Below are 18954 nucleotides of genomic sequence, written 5' to 3' on the forward strand. Positions count from 1 at the left end.
GTTACAAAATTCAATATAAGTCATCACATCAACAATGGGTTCGAGATCGACCTCAAGTACAGGTTCTAAATTAAGCAACTGACATATGTGGAGAGCTAGTGTCACAAGTTATATGTTCGAGGTATGGTTAAAATCTTTACATTTAAAGCATTGAGTGTAACGTGGTACATACACCTCTAGTTTATTTATTTATAACTAATTTACACCTCTAGACCGTTTAAGTAAACCCTCTCAAGGGGGGACTGTAGTCTAGAAAGGTAAGCAGAGCAGTGCCTTGAGAGGTTATCTTGAGATGATTTCGGGGCTTTTAGTGTCCCCGCGGCCCGGTCCTCGACCAGGCCTCCACCCCCAGGAAGCAGCCCGTGACAGCTGACTAACACCCAGGTACCTATTTTACTGCTAGGTAACAGGAGCATAGGGTGAAAGAAACTCTGCCCATTGTTTCTCGCCGGCGCCTGGGATCGAACCCAGGACCACAAGTCCAGCGTGCTGTCCGCTCGGCCGACCGGCTCCATATTTCACTGTTTCACTCAGTTCTCCGTTTGTTTTTCTTATCAATTTTTTTACTCCATAGATTTAAATATCATCTGTCTGAAGTTGAGTCTTAATGTCGTCTGCACTGATGGCTGTACTTACAATCAAAAGTTACTCACCTAGCAGTAAATAGGTACCTGGGAGTTAGACAGCTGCTACGGGCTGCTTCCTAGGGATGTGTAACAAAAAGGAGGCCTGTGTCGAGGACCGGGCCGCGGGGACGCTAAGCCAGGAAATCATCTCAAGATAACCTCAAGAAGAAGATAAGATAACCAGAGGACGCAAAAAAACAGAAAATGGGACAGTACGTCACTTTCAGGAGCAGCTTCCAAGTTCTATTCGGCAAAACAAATCGATATTCGACAAAGATATTTAATGATGGCAGATATAAACTACTTTACTTTCACTTCTGTAAATGCTAACTCCAATAACAAGAATATTTACAGAGTATTTTTGTGTAATATTCGCTATGGCAGGGGCAAGGAGGTGTGGCAGGGCTGGGGAGTGTGGCAGGGGCTGGGGAGTGTAGCAGGGGCTGGGGAATGTAGCAGGGGCTGGGGAGTGTAGCAGGGGCTGGGGAGTGTAGCAGGGGCTGGGGAGTGTAGCAGGGGCTGGGGAGTGTAGCAGGGGCTGGGGAGTGTGGCAGGGGCTGGGGAGTGTGGCAGGGGCTGGGGAGTGTAGCAGGGGCTGGGGAGTGTAGCAGGGGCTGGGGAGTGTGGCAGGGGCTGGGGAGTGTAGCAGGGGCTGGGGAGTGTGGCAGGGGCTGGGGAGTGTAGCAGGGGCTGGGGAGTGTAGCAGGGGCTGGGGAGTGTGGCAGGGGCTGGGGAGTGTAGCAGGGGCTGGGGAGTGTAGCAGGGGCTGGGGAGTGTGGCAGGGGCTGGGGAGTGTAGCAGGGGCTGGGGAGTGTAGCAGGGGCTGGGGAGTGTAGCAGGGGCTGGGGAGTGTAGCAGGGGCTGGGGAGTGTAGCAGGGGCTGGGGAGTGTAGCAGGGGCTGGGGAGTGTAGCAGGGGCTGGGGAGTGTGGCAGGGGCTGGGGAGTGTAGCAGGGGCTGGGGAGTGTGGCAGGGGCTGGGGAGTGTAGCAGGGGCTGGGGAGTGTAGCAGGGGCTGGGGAGTGTAGCAGGGGCTGGGGAGTGTAGCAGGGGCTGGGGAGTGTGGCAGGAGCAGGGAAGTGTGGCAGGGGCTGAGGAGTGTGGCAGGGGCTGGGGAGTGTGGCAGGAGCAGGGAAGTGTGGCAGGGGCTGAGGAGTGTGGCAGGGGCTGGGGAGTGTAGCAGGGGCTGGGGAGTGTGGCAGGAGCAGGGAAGTGTGGCAGGGGCTGAGGAGTGTGGCAGGGGCTGGGGAGTGTGGCAGGGGCTGGGGAGTGTAGCAGGGGCTGGGGAGTGTAGCAGGGGCTGGGGAGTGTAGCAGGGGCTGGGGAGTGTAGCAGGGGCTGGGGAGTGTGGCAGGAGCAGGGAAGTGTGGCAGGGGCTGAGGAGTGTGGCAGGAGCAGGGAAGTGTGGCAGGGGCTGGGGAGTGTAGCAGGGGCTGGGGAGCGTGGCAGGAGCAAAAATTGCGTTAGGATGAAGAAATATGTGAGGTGTGTGTTGCCAGCTGATAGATATATATTATTAATTACGAGGTTCGTCTAATTACCCAAAACATCCTACATTACGTAAGTAATGAAGAACTATGATATATTTACTTACTATAATGTTGGTGCTGAATGTACAACATGAAAAGACTGATTTTTACTCGAAAATAATATTATTTTAAAATGAAATTTTCGGTCCATTACCCAAAGCCACGACATTGTTGCTTGGATCGTCGACTTCCTGTGGCGTCATCTGCTACTTCATTTTTATTTATTTATATATACATGAGTTCTTACATCCTTGTACTGGTCTAATTTGTAATTTAATTTATTGTCTAATTAGTAATTTAATTTATTGTCTAATTTATAATTAAATTTATTGTCTAATTTATAATTTAATTTATTGTCTAATTAGTAATTTAATTTATTGTCTAATTTATAATTTAATTTATTGTCTAATTAGTAATTTAATTTATTGTCTAATTAGTAATTTAATTTATTGTCTAATTTGTAAATTCGTCTAATTTCGTTATAAAATTATATTATTTCAGAGCAAAGATAAGTTATTTTTACATGCTCAACATTCAGTGCCAACATTATAGTGAGTACATGTATCGCAGTTCGTCCTTATTTACGTAGTGCTAGGAAGCTTTGAGTAACTTTGAGTAGCTCTGGGTTAACTTAAGATCTTATCTTGAGATTATTTCGGGGTTTAGCGTCTCTGCGGCCCGGTCCTCGACCAGGCCTCCTTTCTGTTACACATCCTCAGCAAGCAGCCCGTAGCAGCAAACTCCCAGGAACCTATGTTCTGCTAGGTGAACAGAAAAGAAAGGTGAAAGAAACCTTTCAGGGTGAAAGAAACTCTGCCCATTTGTTTCCGCTTCCACCAGGGATCGAACCCGGAAACTTAGGCCTACGAATCCCGAGCGCTGTCCATTCAGCTATCAGGCCCCTCATTAGTAATGGATAATTACTAATTGGTAATGGGTAATTAGAAATGTCTGGGTAATTAGACGGATCGGTGGTAGGGAGGTGTGCCAGGGGCAGGGGAGAGTGGCAGGGGGAGTGTGGCAGGGGCAGGGGAGTGTGGCAGGGGCAGGGGAGTGTGGCAGGGGCAGGGGAGTGTGGCAGGGGGAGTGTGGCAGGGGGAGTGTGGCAGGGGCAGGGGAGTGTGGCAGGAGCAGGGGAGTGTGGCAGGGGGAGTGTGGCAGGAGCAGGGGAGTGTGGCAGGGGCAAGGAGGTGTAGCAGGGGCAAGGAGGTGTAGCAGGGGCAAGGAGGTGTGGCAGGGGCAGGGGAGTGTGGCAGGGGCAGGGGAGTGTGGCAGGGGGAGTGTGGCAGAAGCAGGGGAGTGTGGCAGGGGCAAGGAGGTGTAGCAGGGGCAAGGTGTGGCAGGGGCAGGGGAGTGTGGCAGGGGGAGTGTGGCAGAAGCAGGGGAGTGTGGCAGGGGCAAGGAGGTGTAGCAGGGTCAAGGAGGTGTAGCAGGGGCAAGGTGTGGCAGGGGCAGGGGAGTGTGGCAGGGGCAGGGGAGTGTGGCAGGGGCAAGGAGGTGTGGCAAGGAAGTTTGGTGAAACACCACAAATATTTGATTCACTGCAGCAAGTAGAGTCAGTACACTCAGTACACTGTGTGGCCAGAGTGACGGTCCTTGACTACACCAGGAGAGTCACACCTCAGTGCTGCTAATGTCCACAGGTGCGGCGAGGGCACCTCAGGTCAGCTGACCTCCCCCTCTGACTAAGCTGATAATTGCACAAGATTGCCTATCTTCTTTCCATCAAACGAGCCGCCTTGTCTAGTGTGCTGGGACAGCTGGGGGGGGGGGGGGTGATATCTCCAGTAGGCGGGACTTAGCTCCTGGGTTCCCTTCCCAAAAGCGAGCAATGGCACAATGTCGAGGAGATAGGAGGATCCTCGTTCGAGGCTACATTCTACTAAGGCCTGTCCTGGCCTTACACTAAGTTTACCCTCTCATCCGTTTTCTAATCTACACTTTCCCTTTCTCTGCACTTCTCCACTCGTCCTCTCTCTCTCTCTCTCTCTCTCCCTCTCTCTCTCTCTCTCTCTAGTTCCTTTCTTCTATTTTGTTTAATCTTCGTTGTCTGTATGTATGATATTCTTTCTTCTCCCCTTCGTTACAGAGGCAGGAGCTGGTGGGTGTGGCAGGGGCGGGGGAGTGTGGCAGGGGCCGGGGGAGTGTGGCAGGGGCTGGGGGAGTGTGGCAGGGGCTGGGGGAGTGTGGCAGGGGCTGGTGGGTGTGGCAGGGGCGGGGGGAGTGTGGCAGGGGCTGGGGGAGTGTGGCAGGGGCTGGGGGAGTGTGGCAGGGGCTGGGGAGGGTGGCAGGGGCGGGGGAGTGTGGCAGGGGCTGGGGGAGTGTGGCAGGGGCTGGGGAGTGTGGCAGGGGCTGGGGAGGGTGTGGTAGGGGCGGGGGAGTGTGGCAGGGGCTGGGGAGGGTGTGGTAGGGGCGGGGGAGTGTGGCAGGGGCTGGGGGAGTGTGGCAGGGGCGGGGGAGTGTGGCAGGGGCTGGGGAGTGTGGCAGGAGCGGGGGAGTGTGACAGGGGCTGGGGGAGTGTGGCAGGGGCGGGGGAGTGTACCAGGGGCGGGGGAGTGTGGCAGGGGCGGGGGAGTGTGGCAGGGGCTGGGGGAGTGTGGTAGGGGCGGGGGAGTGTGGCAGCGGCTGGTGGGTGTGGCAGGGGCTGGGGGAGTGTGGCAGGGGCTGGGGAGTGTGGCAGGGGCTGGGAAGTGTGGCAGGGGCTGGGGAGTGTGGTAGGGGCTGGGGAGTGTGGCAGGGGCTGGGGAGTGTGGCAGGGGCTGGGGAGTGTGGCAGGGGCTGGGGGAGTGTGGCAGGGGCTGGGGGAGTGTGGCAGGGGCTGGGGGAGTGTGGCAGGGGCTGGGGGAGTGTGGCAGGGGCGGGGGAGTGTGGCAGGGGCTGGGGAGTGTGGCAGGAGCGGGGGAGTGTGACAGGGGCTGGGGGAGTGTGGCAGGGGCGGGGGAGTGTACCAGGGGCGGGGGAGTGTGGCAGGGGCTGGGGAGTGTGGCAGGGGCTGGGGAGTGTGGCAGGGGCTGGGGAGTGTAGCAGGGGCGATGGAGTGTGGCAGGGGCTGGGGAGTGTGGCAGGGGCTGGGGGAGTGTGGCAGGGGCTGGGGAGTGTGGCAGGGGCTGGGGAGTGTGGAAGGGGCGGGGGAGTGTGGAAGGGGCGGGGGAGTGTGGCAGGGGCTAGGGAGTGTGGCAGGGGCTGGGGAGTGTGGCAGGGGCGGGGGACTGTAGCAGGGGTGGGGGAGTGTGGCAGGGGCTGGGGAGTGTGGCAGGGGCTGGGGGAGTGTGGCAGGGGCTGGGGGAGTGTGGCAGGGGCGGGGGAGTGTGCCAGGGGCGGGAGAGTGTACCAGGGGCGGGGGAGTGTGCCAGGGGCGGGGGGAGTGTGCCAGGGGCTGGGGGAGTGTGGCAGGGGCTGGGGGAGTGTGGCAGGGGCGGGGGAGTGTGCCAGGGGCGGGGGAGTGTACCAGGGGCGGGGGAGTGTACCAGGGGCGGGACTCACCCCCTGGGAGGCGCTCTACAAGGCTCCGTTGTCAGTCACACACAGCCAGCGAGGAGGGAGTGTCGCGGCTACACCCAGTGCTCTCGCGGACGTGTGGAGGAGAAGTGCAAGTGTACTGTGTACTCTAGGAGAGGGCCGCCCGCACCAGTGAGTACTTACACCCATGGGTGTTATCCTAGATATAGCACAACGTGCTTACACGAATTTTAACTTCCCTTTAGAAAGCATGGATAACTAGATTACTATTATAGGTTGACTTAGCTAAGTTTGTGGTTACACAAACCAAACAAAATTGGTTTGTTTACTCACAAACCAAACACTCGCTTTTATTTAATGTTTTTTTTCTTGAAGAACAAAGTCAGATCTTTTGTTCTCAACTAAGAATGAAGTTGTTAGGAGCAGTTACGAGCGGGTCCCGGGGTGAGGCGTCGCCGTCTCCTTCGCCTTGTGAGACGTGTACAAGACCTGGCCAATGGTAACCCCAGAACATTCATGTTCTACAATTTATCTTTTGAGTGTTATTAGTCACAAGGTAAATAAAAATCAACCCCAATGTTGATTATTAGTAATCTTATGCAAGTAAATGAAAGCGGTTACGAGTCAAGATGAAGGAAGGGGGGGCTGAGAGGGGGTGGGGGGGTAGTTGGGGAGCTGGGAGGGGTGGTTGGGGGGGCTGGGAGGGGTGGTTGGGGGGCTGGGAGGGGTTGTTGGGGGGCTGGGAGGGGTGGTTTGGGGGCTGGGAGGGGTGGTTGGGGGGGCTGGGAGGGGTGGTTGAGGGCTGAGATGGGGGGGGGGGTGCTTTGAGGGCTGGGAGGGGTGGTTGAGGGCTGAGATGGGGGGGGGGGTGCTTTGAGGGCTGGGAGGGGTCCAACTTTGATATTATGGGTAAAGGTAATAAATGCCCATGAGACTCGCCTAAGGACCTGGGAGGACCTCAATGGCCACATGGGAACCAGGTTTGGTCTTGACCTTGGTTGTTCTTGTTGTTGTTGACCTTGATCGTCTGTGTGTGTGTGTGCTCACCTAGTTGTGTTTGCGGGGGTTGAGCTCTGGCTCTTTGGTCCCGCCTCTCAACCGTCAATCAACAGGTGTACAGGTTCCTGAGCCTACTGGGCTCTATCATATCTACACTTGAAACTGTGTATGGAGTCACCCTCCACCACATCACTGCCTAATGCATTCCATTTGTCAACCACTCTGACACTAAAAAAGTTCTATCTGGGCCATTTGGGCACTTAATTTCCACCTGTGTCCCCTGGTGCATGTGCTCCTTGTGTTAAATAGTTTGTCTTTATCTATCCTATCAGCTTTAGTGTCCACGCGGCCCGGTCCTCGACCAGGCCTCCACCCCCAGGAAGCAGCCCGTGACAGCTGACTAACTCCCAGGTACCTATTTACTGCTAGGTAACAGGGGCATAGGGTGAAAGAAACTCTGCCCATCGTTTCTCGCCGGCACCCCGGGATCGAACCCGGGACCACAGGATCACGTGTGCAGCGTGCTGTCCGCTCGGCCGACCGGCTCCCTTAGCTCGGAGTAGGGTCCAAGACCTGAGCAAAATTTTCACTACGTACTCTACGTTATTGCCACCCAACCCCACCCAACCCCACCCCAACCCCAACCCCACCCCAACCCCACCCCAACCCCAACCTCAACCCACCCCAACCCCAACCCCACCCCAACCCCAACCCCAACCCCAACCTCAACCCCAACCCCAACCCAACCCCAACCCCAACCCAAACCCAACCCCAACCCCAACCCCACCCCAACCCAACCCCAGCCCCAACCCCAACCCCAACCTCAACCCCAACCCCAACCCAACCCCAGCCCCAACCCCAACCCCAACCTCAACCCCAACCTCAACCCCAACCCCAACCCCAACCCAAACCCAACCTCAACCCCAACCTCAACCCCAACCCCAACCCAAACCCAACCTCAACCCCAACCCCACCCTCAACCCCAACCCCAACCCAAACCCAACCTCAACCCCAACCCCAACCTCAACCCCAACCTCAACCCCCAACCCCAACCCCAACCTCAACCCCAACCCCAACCCCAACCCCAACCTCAACCCCAACCCCAACCTCAACCCCAACCCAAACCCAACCCCACCCCAACCCCAACCCCACCCCAACCCCAGCCCCAACCCCAACCTCAACCCCAACCTCAACCCCAACCCCACCCCCAACCCCAACCCCAACCCCAACCTCAACCCCAACCCCACCCCCAACCCCAACCCCACCCCCAACCCCAACCCAACCCCAACCCCACCCCAACCCCAACCCCAACCCAACCCCAACCCCACCCCAACCCCAACCCCAACCCAACCTCAACCCCAACCTCAACCCCAACCTCAACCCCAACCCCACCCCCAACCCCAACCCCACCCCAACCCAACCCAACCCCAACCCCACCCCAACCCAAATAACATATAATTTAGTATTTTACATACTGTACGAACACGGCGAGTGTCGTTAATATGGCAGCATCATTGATCCTGGCTTAGGTTTAAGATCTGACTGGAGTGTGTCCGAATACACAGGGCAAGTGTATCACGCCCCCAACACTTGAGGCTTCCTCCATGGCCCCGGAGGCTTCCTCTATGCCCCGGAGGCTTCCTCTATGGCCCCGGAGGCGCGGAGGCTTCCTCCATGGCCCCGGAGGCTTCCTCTATGGCCCCGGAGGCGCGGAGGCTTCCTCCATGGCCCCGGAGGCTTCCTCTATGCCCCCGGAGGCGCGGAGGCTTCCTCCATGGTCCCGGAGGCTTCCTCTATGCCCCCGGAGGCTTCCTCTATGCCCCCGGAGGCTTCATCTATGCCTCGGAGGCTTCCTCTATGCCCCCGGAGGCTTCCTCTATGCCCCCAGAGGCTTCCTCTATGCCCCCGGAGGCTTCCTCTATGCCCCCGGAGGCGCGGAGGCTTCCTCTATGCCCCCGGAGGCGCGGAGGCTTCCTCTATGCCCCCGGAGGCGCGGAGGCTTCCTCTATGCCCCCGGAGGCGCGGAGGCTTCCTCTATGCCCCCGGAGGCGCGGAGGCTTCCTCTATGCCCCCGGAGGCGCGGAGGCTTCCTCTATGCCCCCGGAGGCGCGGAGGCTTCCTCTATGACCCCGGAGGCGCGGAGGCTTCCTCTATGCCCCCGGAGGCGCGGAGGCTTCCTCTATGCCCCCGGAGGCGCGGAGGCTTCCTCTATGCCCCCGGAGGCGCGGAGGCTTCCTCTATGCCCCGGAGGCTTCCTCTATGCCCCCGGAGGCGCGGAGGCTTCCTCCATAGCCCTGGAGGCTTCCTCTATGCCCCCGGAGGCGCGGAGGCTTCCTATATGCCCCCGGAGGCGCGGAGGCTTTCTCTATGCCCCCGGAGGCGCGGAGGCTTCCTCTATGTCCCCGGAGGCGCGGAGGCTTCCTCTATGTCCCCGGAGGCGCGGAGGCTTCCTCTATGCCCCCTGAGGCGCGGAGGCTTCCTCTATGTCCCCGGAGGCGCGGAGGCTTCCTCTATGTCCCCGGAGGCGCGGAGGCTTCCTCTGTGTCCCCGGAGGCGCGGAGGCTTCCTCTATGCCCCCTGAGGCGCGGAGGCTTCCTCCATGGCCCCGGAGGAAGCCTGGGTCTAACATGGCCTCTGGTCCTGCACTCTTGGTCTGTAGCGCAGGCTGTGTTATCTTACCGGAAAGATCACTCTCCCTAAGTCCATCCACTTGGCCTTGCTTCTTGCAGAGTCGGCGTTCGATCCTTCATGGTCCAAGTGGTTAGGAATCATTCCTTCACTTCAGTGTCTTATTCCAGCTCCTTGTCCTTATATCCCAGCTCCTTGTCCTCATATCCCAGCTCCTTGTCCTCATATCCCAGCTCCTTGTCCTTATATCCCAGCTCCTTGTCCTCGTATCCCAGCTCCGTGTCCTCGTATCCCAGCTCCTTGTCCTCATATTCCAGCTCCTTGTTCTTATATCCCAGCTCCTTGTCCTCATATCCCAGCTCCTTGTCCTTATATCCCAGCTCCTTGTCCTCGTATCCCAGCTCCTTGTCCTCATATTCCAGCTCCTTGTCCTCATATTCCAGCTCCTTGTCCTCATATCCCAGCTCCTTGTCCTTATATCACAGCTCCTTGTCCTCGTATCCCAGCTCCTTGTCCTCGTATCCCAGCTCCTTGTCCTCGTATTCCAGCTCCTTGTCCTCGTATTCCAGCTCCTTGTCCTCGTATTCCAGCTCCTTGTCCTCATATTCCAGCTCCTTGTCCTCATATCCCAGTTCCTTGTCCTCATATCCCAGCTCCGTGTCCCCCCATATCCCAGCTCCTTGTCCTTATATCCCAGCTCCTTGTCCTCATATCCCAGCTCCTTGTCCTCATATCCCAGCTCCTTGTCCTCATATCCCAGCTCCTTGTCCTCATATCCCAGCTCCTAGTCCTCATATCCCAGCTCCTAGTCCTCGTATCCCAGCTCCTTGTCCTTATATCCCAGCTCCTTGTCCTCATATCCCAGCTCCGTGTCCTCATATCCCAGCTCCTTGTCCTCATATCCCAGCTCCTTGTCCTCGTATCCCAGCTCCTTGTCCTCGTATCCCAGCTCCTTGTCCTCGTATCCCAGCTCCTTGTCCTCGTATCCCAGCTCCTTGTCCTCGTATCCCAGCTCCTTGTCCTCGTATCCCAGCTCCTTGTCCTCGTATCCCAGCTCCTTGTCCTCGTATCCCAGCTCCTTGTCCTCGTATCCCAGCTCCTTGTCCTCGTATCCCAGCTCCTTGTCCTCGTATCCCAGCTCCTTGTCCTCGTATCCCAGCTCCTTGTCCTCGTATCCCAGCTCCTTGTCCTCGTATCCCAGCTCCTTGTCCTCATATCCCAGCTCCTTGTCCTCATATCCCAGCTCCTTGTCCTCATATCCCAGCTCCTTGTCCTCATATCCCAGCTCCTTGTCCTCATATCCCAGCTCCTTGTCCTCATATCCCAGCTACTTGTCCTCATATCCCAGCTCCTTGGCCTCATATCCCAGCTCCTTGTCCTCATATCCCAGCTCCTTGTCCTCATATCCCAGCTCCTTGTCCTCATATCTCAACCCATATATCAAGTTATCAATTTTCCTTAAGACTCCGGTCTCAGTACGCCACCTGGGATTCACAGAGCACTTAAGTGTTGACTTACGTGATCTCTACCTCTTATCTCGATCATGATAGTTCGGTCATTATTTACTAAGCGGTTTACGAGCTCCGAACACTACGAGGTGGTTCTCGTGCCTAGATTAGTGTGGTTATGGCCGACCTCGTTACGCTTTGGGACTCGTAAGCTCGTTAGTAAATACGACAATGCCGCCATGGTCGAGGTAAGGGGTGATGTCGTAAGTGGACACGTAAGAGGTACAGATCTCTTAAATAGACACGTTAAGAGGTGCAGATTCTCGTAAGTAAGACACGTAAGAGGTACAGATACTCGTAAGAAACTTAAGAGGTACAGATACTCGTAAGACAAGTTAAGAGGTGCAGATCTCGTAAGTAAGACACGTAAGAGGTACAGATACTCTTAAGTAAGACACGTAAGAGGTACAGATACTCTTAAGTAAGACACGTAAGAGGTATAGATACTCTTAAGTAAAAAACGTAAGAACTGAACCTTGTGGACTGTTTATCATAAGATTATCATAAGTATTCCGTGTAAAAATTCCAACTGATTAGCGCGCAGCTAACGTGCGCTAATCTTGTATCGCTGATATAAGATTAGCGCACGTGGAGTGTCCTGAACTGTCCGTAGTTGGCTTACTTTGATCTGTTTAGGTGAGTCTATTAAGAGGGAAATTCTTGAATTAATGTGTGACAGTGGGCTTCGTTGTTTCTCCGCTCTCTCGCTCTCTCTCTCTCTCTCTCTCTCTCTCTCTCTCTCTCTCTCTCTCTCTCTCTCTCTCTCTCTCTCTCTCTCTCTCTCTCTCTCTCTCTCCTCGGGGTAAACACACTTGAGCAGTTTCATTTTTAGAAGGATATTACGACGTGGTTAACTTCCTGTCAAATGCCTTTATCTCTGCTGGGCGCGCGCACACACGCACGCACACGCCCACACACGAGGACACGCACGCACGCACAAACATACACGCACACACACACGCACACGCACGCACGCTCACACAGTGGAGTCACACAAGGTTCAGTCCTTGGCTTTTTTTTAAATTTTGCCCCGAGGGGCGAGTTTATTGGGCAGCGCCACTCATCTTGTGAGTGAACATACCGCCATAGCAGAATGTACAACACTCCCCAATAGGAAGAAAACCCGCTGGGTTGTTCATCCTGTCACTTGTACCCAGACACAGCTGGGACTTGCTTAACTGTCTCAAGTGAACAGCTCCTCAAACAAGAAGATTAACATTTATCAACCCTTAAAAGCTTACGTTATCTTGCGGGTGCAAAATGGGGAAATCTTTTAAGAACAGTATCAATATTTGACAAATAGTGTTTTCCTAACTCAAACAATGTGGGGTTTATTATTCTACAGTTATTCCTAATGTCTCTCAGGTGTTCACATTCACGTAGATAGTGGTCAAGGCGGTGTCCATCACTCTCACCACAGATTCTGCAACTTCGCTGATCAACTGTTGTTTCCATTCCAAATCTCCATGGATATTTGTATCCAAGACGGATTCTCGCTATTACAGATTCTCTCACTCGTCGTCCTCCTCTTCGGCCATACTGATTGGGATTGCCAGCTGCAACCATGTTGTACCATCGTACAGATTCACTGGTTTGTGCTTCTATCCTCCTTTCCTCAGTTACCTTGTCACGGTGATGTTGCCTGATAATACCTCTAATTTGTAGTTGAGTCTTGGGTATGAAGTATTCAATATGGTCTCCTTCAGCGCCTTCAGCAGCCAGCACATCTGCTCGTTCATTCCCACATATTCCAACATGGGAGGGGATCCACAGAAACTTGATGACTCTTCCCTGATTGGTAAGTACTCTCACAGCTCTCTTGATTTCAGCGACTATTGCAAGATTTTCTGCCTGATTTTTACTTAGGCTTTGCAGTGCTGCTTTTGAATCGGTGCAAATCACTGCACCATTAGTGTTCCGTTCAAGAAACCTTAACGCCATAACAATGGCAGTTAGCTCTGCTTGCGTTGAAGAGGCATAGTTCTCAATACGTGCTTTTTCTTCATTTCTGCGTTGGAAGGTATTATCCTTGATTACCGTGTATGCTGCACCAGCCCTGCCATTGATAGGATTAGATGACCCGTCAGTGTAGATTTGATCTAGTTCATCTCCGGCTTCTTTATAAATGTCCTCGAGATACTTGTGCCTCATTTCTTGTGGTATCATGTTGGATTTTTTCATTGCCATTTCATTGATGATGATCTTGCATGAGTCATCCTCCCAGGGAGGTAACCTCTCTACAGGCAGGAGCTCACGGGCTTGCTCAAGCAGGTGAAGCTCTTCAAGGTAGCAGACTGCTCTGTGATGCCATTTTTTGCTTCTCCTGTTTCCCCCTGAAAGTAGCACAGAGCTCAGTTTTTTCTTGGCAATATCATTGTAATGGGGATCTCTGGCTATCCTAATTGCAAGCTTAGCATTCAGCTCCTGAATTCTGTTTTTAATACTGGGAAGGGACAACTCCTCTCGTAGATTAGACGTTTTGGCAGTTCTTGGGACTCCAAGAATGATTGTCATGGCTTCATTTTGAATGCTTTCAAGCCTTTTCATATCGGTTTGGGAGTAGGTGCACAGTACTGGTGCGGCATAGTCTATGACGGAGCGCACATAGGCTGTGTACATCATTTTGAGCACGGCAATTGAGGCTCCATGTCCATTCCAGGTCATAGCTTTCAGTGCCTTGAGTCGACTTTTGCATGTTCCTATGAGTTGATTGAGCTCCTCTTTCTTTCCCTTGTTAGAGCCGACAGTGACGCCAAGGTACCGGTAGTGGTCAACCCATTCAAGTGTTACACCATTAATTTGCAGTTCTTCATTTGCTCTCCGCTTGTGATGGGAGTATGCCTTCGTCTTGTTTGTGGAGAGAGTGAAACCGAGCTCAATACATTTCCTTCCGAGGAGTTCAATGGACTGTTCAATTTTTCCCAAGGTGGGAGCTTGTATTAGGACATCATCTGCATATCCCACTTGTTGTGTTCCTTCCGGAAAATCAATATTTGCAATGGCGTTCATAAGTACATTGAATAGCGTAGGGCTTAAGACTCCGCCTTGGGGGGTCCCGAGTTCCATACTCATTGTTCTGGAGACTGCTCCATTGAAGCAAACCTTGGCTTCCCTTCCTGTGAGGTAGTCTTCAACCCATTTCATGAGTCTCCCCTTGACACCCATGCATGCAAGCTCGTCCAGGATCGCAATCCCCTGTGCTTTGTCGAAGGCTCCTTTGATGTCAACAAATACAGAGTACCTAGCCGTGTCATTAACCAAGTAATTAACTATACAATTTGCTGTGCTCCGTCCTTTAACAAATCCATTGACCCCCTCCCCTAACCTGCCTATTTTGTGCAACAGTCGGTTTAGGATGATCCTTTCAAGCATCTTGCAAGTGCATGACACGAGGCTGATAGGTCTGTAATTACCAGGGTCATTAGGCTTCGGTATGGGAATAATTATTGCGTGTTTCCATTGTGTGGGCAACACTCCACTTAGGAATGACTTGTTAAACAGGTGGAGTAGTGGATTCCCAGACACTGCACACAGTGCATTGAGTATGTCGTAGGTGACGCCATCTTCACCAGGTGCTGTACTTTTACCCTTTTTCATAGCGCCCCTTACTTCTTGGGCTGTGATTGGTTCCCCATACTCGTCATCACTAGACAGTGCTCTTGTTATCCTAATTCTTCTGTCATCATGTCGCAGGAGCTGTTCCCTGCTGATTTCTGCAGGGAGGGAGGAGGAGGATGCTGCATCACTCCACTTGTGAATTAGTTCCTCAGCCTTACCCTGGGGGTCTTTGTGAGCCGCAGGCCGGGCTCTGCCCCCCTTAGCTATCTGAATTTTTGCCCACACTTGTCTTGCAGATGTTTCCCGTCCAATAGAGCTAGTGAACTCAAGCCATTGTCTTTCCCGCTCTTTAATCTTCTCTTCCCTGGCTACTTGACACACTGTCTTAAACAACTCTTGGTTACTTTCAGTGGGATGTCTCCGGTACTCTCTACTCATGTCTCGCACATTTGCGTTAAGCATCTTTATGTAATCATTCTCATACCATTTTATTTTCTTCCTCTGAGGGTTACTTCGCCCAGGCGTACGGCGCGGAACTCTTAGACAGCTCTCAATTTGGTGGTTAAGGTCATCAACAAATGTGTTAATGTCTTCTGGGATTTGGTATTCCGTGAACCAGTCACTCATCCTGTTTATGAAGTGCGGCCTCATATCTGGTCCGAGTGATAACCTTTTTCTTTTATTTGTCTCTTTCCTTCTCTTGCTCATGTCGACGGTGGTAATCAGTGCCCAATGGTCACTACATAAACTGTGCACAATGTGTGTACTGGCATCCGTGTCCTGTGCATTCAGCAGGAGAGCATAATCTAATCTTCCTCCTCTGAGGTGAGTTGGCTGTTCATCACCCAGGACCCTAAGGTTTTCACTTCCCCTGACAAAGAGTGACAGTTTCCGTCCATTGACATTGGGCTGATGACAGTTGGCACCAAAGTGTGGGTGTCTGGCATTCAGGTCACCAACCAGCAGGGTAGGTTCTTCATTAACAAACTCAGGCAGTGCGTCAAGGTCAAGTTTACTCTGTGGCACATATAGGTTGATTATATGTAGGGCATTATTGTTTAAGTAAAGGGTTACTCCCAGTGATTCAAACTCATCCCCCATGTGCAGGTCATCAATAATCTGTGCGGGAATGTTGTTATTTACATAAGTGATGAGACCCCGTTTTCTTTCCCCATGTGGCAGGGAGAACTTGCGATAACCGCTGAACCTTGGGTTGAAGTCATCACTTACCATTGTCTCCTGTAGCACTATGACGTCAGTTTGGTGTTCACGAGCGTATTGTATGATGTCATTAATTCTATTGCGAACGCCATTGCAGTTCCATTGTAGGATAGTGAGACTTTCTTCAGCGTGGTTATCCATTGTGGAGGTGTTGGTCATCAGATGTACTGTGTGTGGTGTTGTTGCTGGTGAGAGTGTGTTCACTGGTGGTGTTGTATGTGGTGTTGCACCACCGTCATGTGCTGGTGGTACAGTCCTTGGCTTTATACTGTTTCTGATATATGTAAATGATCTCCTAGAGGGAATAGACTCGTTTCTCTATATGTTTGCTGATGATGCATTATGAGGAGGATTTAGACTGAGGAGGACAGTATGAGGCTACAAGATGACCTAGACAAACTAAAGGAATGGTCCAACAAATGGATACTAAAGTTCAAGCCAAGTAAATGTAAGATAATGAAACTAGGTGGAGGAAATAAAAAGCCAAACACGGGATACCGAATGAGAGATGAAGTCCTTTATGAAACAGAAAAAAAAGATCTATAGAAGTTGATATCACGCCAAACCTGTTTCCTGAAGTCCATATCAAAATAACATCGGCGGCGTATGCGAGGCTGGCTAACATCAGAACTGGCATCAGGAACCTGTTCAAGGACTCATAAAGAACCTTGTATACCTTATATTTCACACCAATATTGGAATATCCGGCTCCAGCTTGGAGTCCACATCTACTCAAACACAAAACGAAGTTAGAAAAGGTTCAGAGGTATGCCCCTACCCTAAGTTAGTAGAGTTTAAACTGCTAGTCCCAGAGTAAACTCGGGGACTAGCCTCTGCTAGTCCCAGAGTAATCTCGGGGACTAGCCTCTGCTAGTCCCCGAGCTGAAAGGAACGAGCTATGAGGAATGGCTACTGGAACTGAACCTCACGACACTGGAAGACAGAAGAGTTAGAGGAGACATGATCACTACCGACAAAATTCTAAGAGGAATTAACAGGGTAGATAAAGATTAACTGTTTAAAACGGCTGGTACGCGAACAAGGGGACACAGGTGGAAACTGAATACCCAAATGAGGAGGCCTCAAATCAGGCCCCAAATCCAGGAGGCCTGGTCGACGACCGGGCCGCGGGGACGCTAAGCCCCGGAAGCACTTCAAGGTAACCTCAAGGTATGAGCCACAGGGGACGTTAGAAAGAACTTTATCAGTATCGGAGTAGTTAACAAGTGGAATACACTAGGCAGTGATGTGGTGGAGGCTGACTCCATACACAGTTTATAATGTAGATATGATAGAGCCCAATAGGCTCAGGAACCTGTACACCAGTTGATTGACAGTTGAGAGGTGGGACCAAAGAGCCAGAGCTCAACCCCCGCAAGCACAACTAGGTGAGTACACACCACGTACGTAATAGTTTAGACTGAAGGGCAGACACATTCCACCATAAAAAAAAAGAGCGAAAACAGGCTAATATCACGATAGTCTAAACGAACTTAAGAAAAATAAAGAGAGTCTTTCGACTACCAACGTGAGACTCACTTTCGATAATGCAGCCCTACCAAAGGATCCTACTTAGAGATAACTATGCTACAAGAAGGATCTGACTCTTATCACACTGGGAGAGAAAGAAGATAAAAAAAAGAGCATGAAAAGACATGATAACGACATAGAAGATTTATAAGTTGACAATGTAAGCAAATAGTCACAAATATGATAATAAACAAATAAAACAGAAATTCCATTAAACTACGAGATGATCGAAAGGTGGGGCTCGGGAGCCGAGTCCTAACCCCCCCCCCCCCCCGCCCAGCCACTTGGGCTGGACGGTAGAGCGACGGTCTCGCTTCATGCAGATCGGCGTTCAATCCCCGACCTTCCAAGTGGGTGGGGCACCATTCCTTCCCCCCGTCCCATCTCAAATCTTTATCCTGACCCTCTCCTAGTGCTATATAGTCGTAAAGGCTTGGCGCTTTCTCCTGTCAGCTCCCATCTAGAGCGGAACTCGCTCGCCCACACAATAAGAGTGGCGTTTAGCCGACATCCGCCTGGGCAGCACCGCTGTCAGCACGCCTGCCCTCCACCCCACCACTGTCAGCACGCCTCCCCTCCACCCCCACTACTGTCAGCACGCCTGCTCTCCACTCCCCCCACTGTCAGCACGCCGGCCCTCCACCCCACCACTGTCAGCACGCCTGCTCTCCACCCCCACCACTGTCAGCACGCCTGCTCTCCACCCCCACCACTGTCAGCACGCCGGCCCTCCACCCCCACCACTGTCAGCACGCCGGCTCTCCACCCCCACCACTGTCAGCACGCCTGCTCTCCACCCCCACCACTGTCAGCACGCCGGCCCTCCACCCCCACCACTGTCAGCACGCCGGCTCTCCACCCCCACCACTGTCAGCACCCCTGCCCTCCACCCCCACCACTGTCAGCACGCCTGCTCTCCACCCCCCACCACTGTCAGCACGCCTCCCCTCCACCCCCACCACTGTCAGCACGCCTGCTCTCCACCCCCACCGCTGTCAGCACGCCTCCCCTCCACCCCCACCACTGTCAGCACCCCTGCCCTCCACCCCCCACCGCTGTCAGCACCCCTGCCCTCCACCCCCACCACTGTCAGCACCCCTGCCCTCCACCCCCACCACTGTCAGCAGGCTTCCCTTCCACCCCCACCACTGTCAGCACGCCTCCCCTCCACCCCCACCACTGTCAGCACCCCTGCCCTCCACCCCCACCACTGTCAGCACGCCTGCCCTCCACCCCCACCACTGTCAGCACGCCGGCCCTCCACCCCCACCACTGTCAGCACGCCTCCCCTCCACCCCCACCACTGTCAGCACCCCTGCCCTCCACCACCACCACTGTCAGCACGCCTCCCCTCCACCACCACCACTGTCAGCACGCCTCCCCTCCACCCCCACCACTGTCAGCACCCCTGCCCTCCACCCCCCCACCACTGTCAGCACGCCTGCCCTCCACCCCCACCACTGTCAGCACGCCTCCCCTCCACCCCCCCCACCACTGTCAGCACGCCTCCCCTCCACCCCCACCACTGTCAGCACGCCTCCCCTCCACCCCCACCACTGTCAGCACGCCTCCCCTCCACCCCCACCACTGTCAGCACGCCTCCCCTCCACCCCCCCACCACTGTCAGCACGCCTCCCCTCCACCCCCACCACTGTCAGCACGCCTCCCCTCCACCCCCCCACCACTGTCAGCACGCCTCCCCTCCACCCCCACCACTGTCAGCACGCCTCCCCTCCACCCCCACCACTGTCAGCACGCCTCCCCTCCACCCCCACCACTGTCAGCACGCCTCCCCTCCACCCCCCACCACTGTTCGCTTCGTGTTCCTGACAGTGTCAGCTGATCACTCTGCCTACACGATAGAGGAAGCTTCCCTTTGTGTACTCACCTAGTTGTAC

The 18954-nt window shown here is 53.9% G+C and overlaps 1 non-coding gene across 1 annotated transcript in view; it reads left to right on the top strand.

Annotated features, from left to right (window-relative positions):
- Positions 1 to 5644: 5644 nt before the first annotated feature.
- Positions 5645 to 18954, top strand: part of LOC123775260 (uncharacterized) — a 55796-nt gene continuing 42486 nt past the window's right edge. The window contains exon 1 of the transcript XR_011224116.1: positions 5645 to 5783. This is a non-coding gene — a transcript (uncharacterized protein). The remainder of the gene's footprint in view (positions 5784 to 18954) is intronic.

Source organism: Procambarus clarkii, chromosome 70 (assembly GCF_040958095.1).
Source record: "Procambarus clarkii isolate CNS0578487 chromosome 70, FALCON_Pclarkii_2.0, whole genome shotgun sequence".
NCBI lineage: Eukaryota > Metazoa > Arthropoda > Malacostraca > Decapoda > Cambaridae > Procambarus > Procambarus clarkii.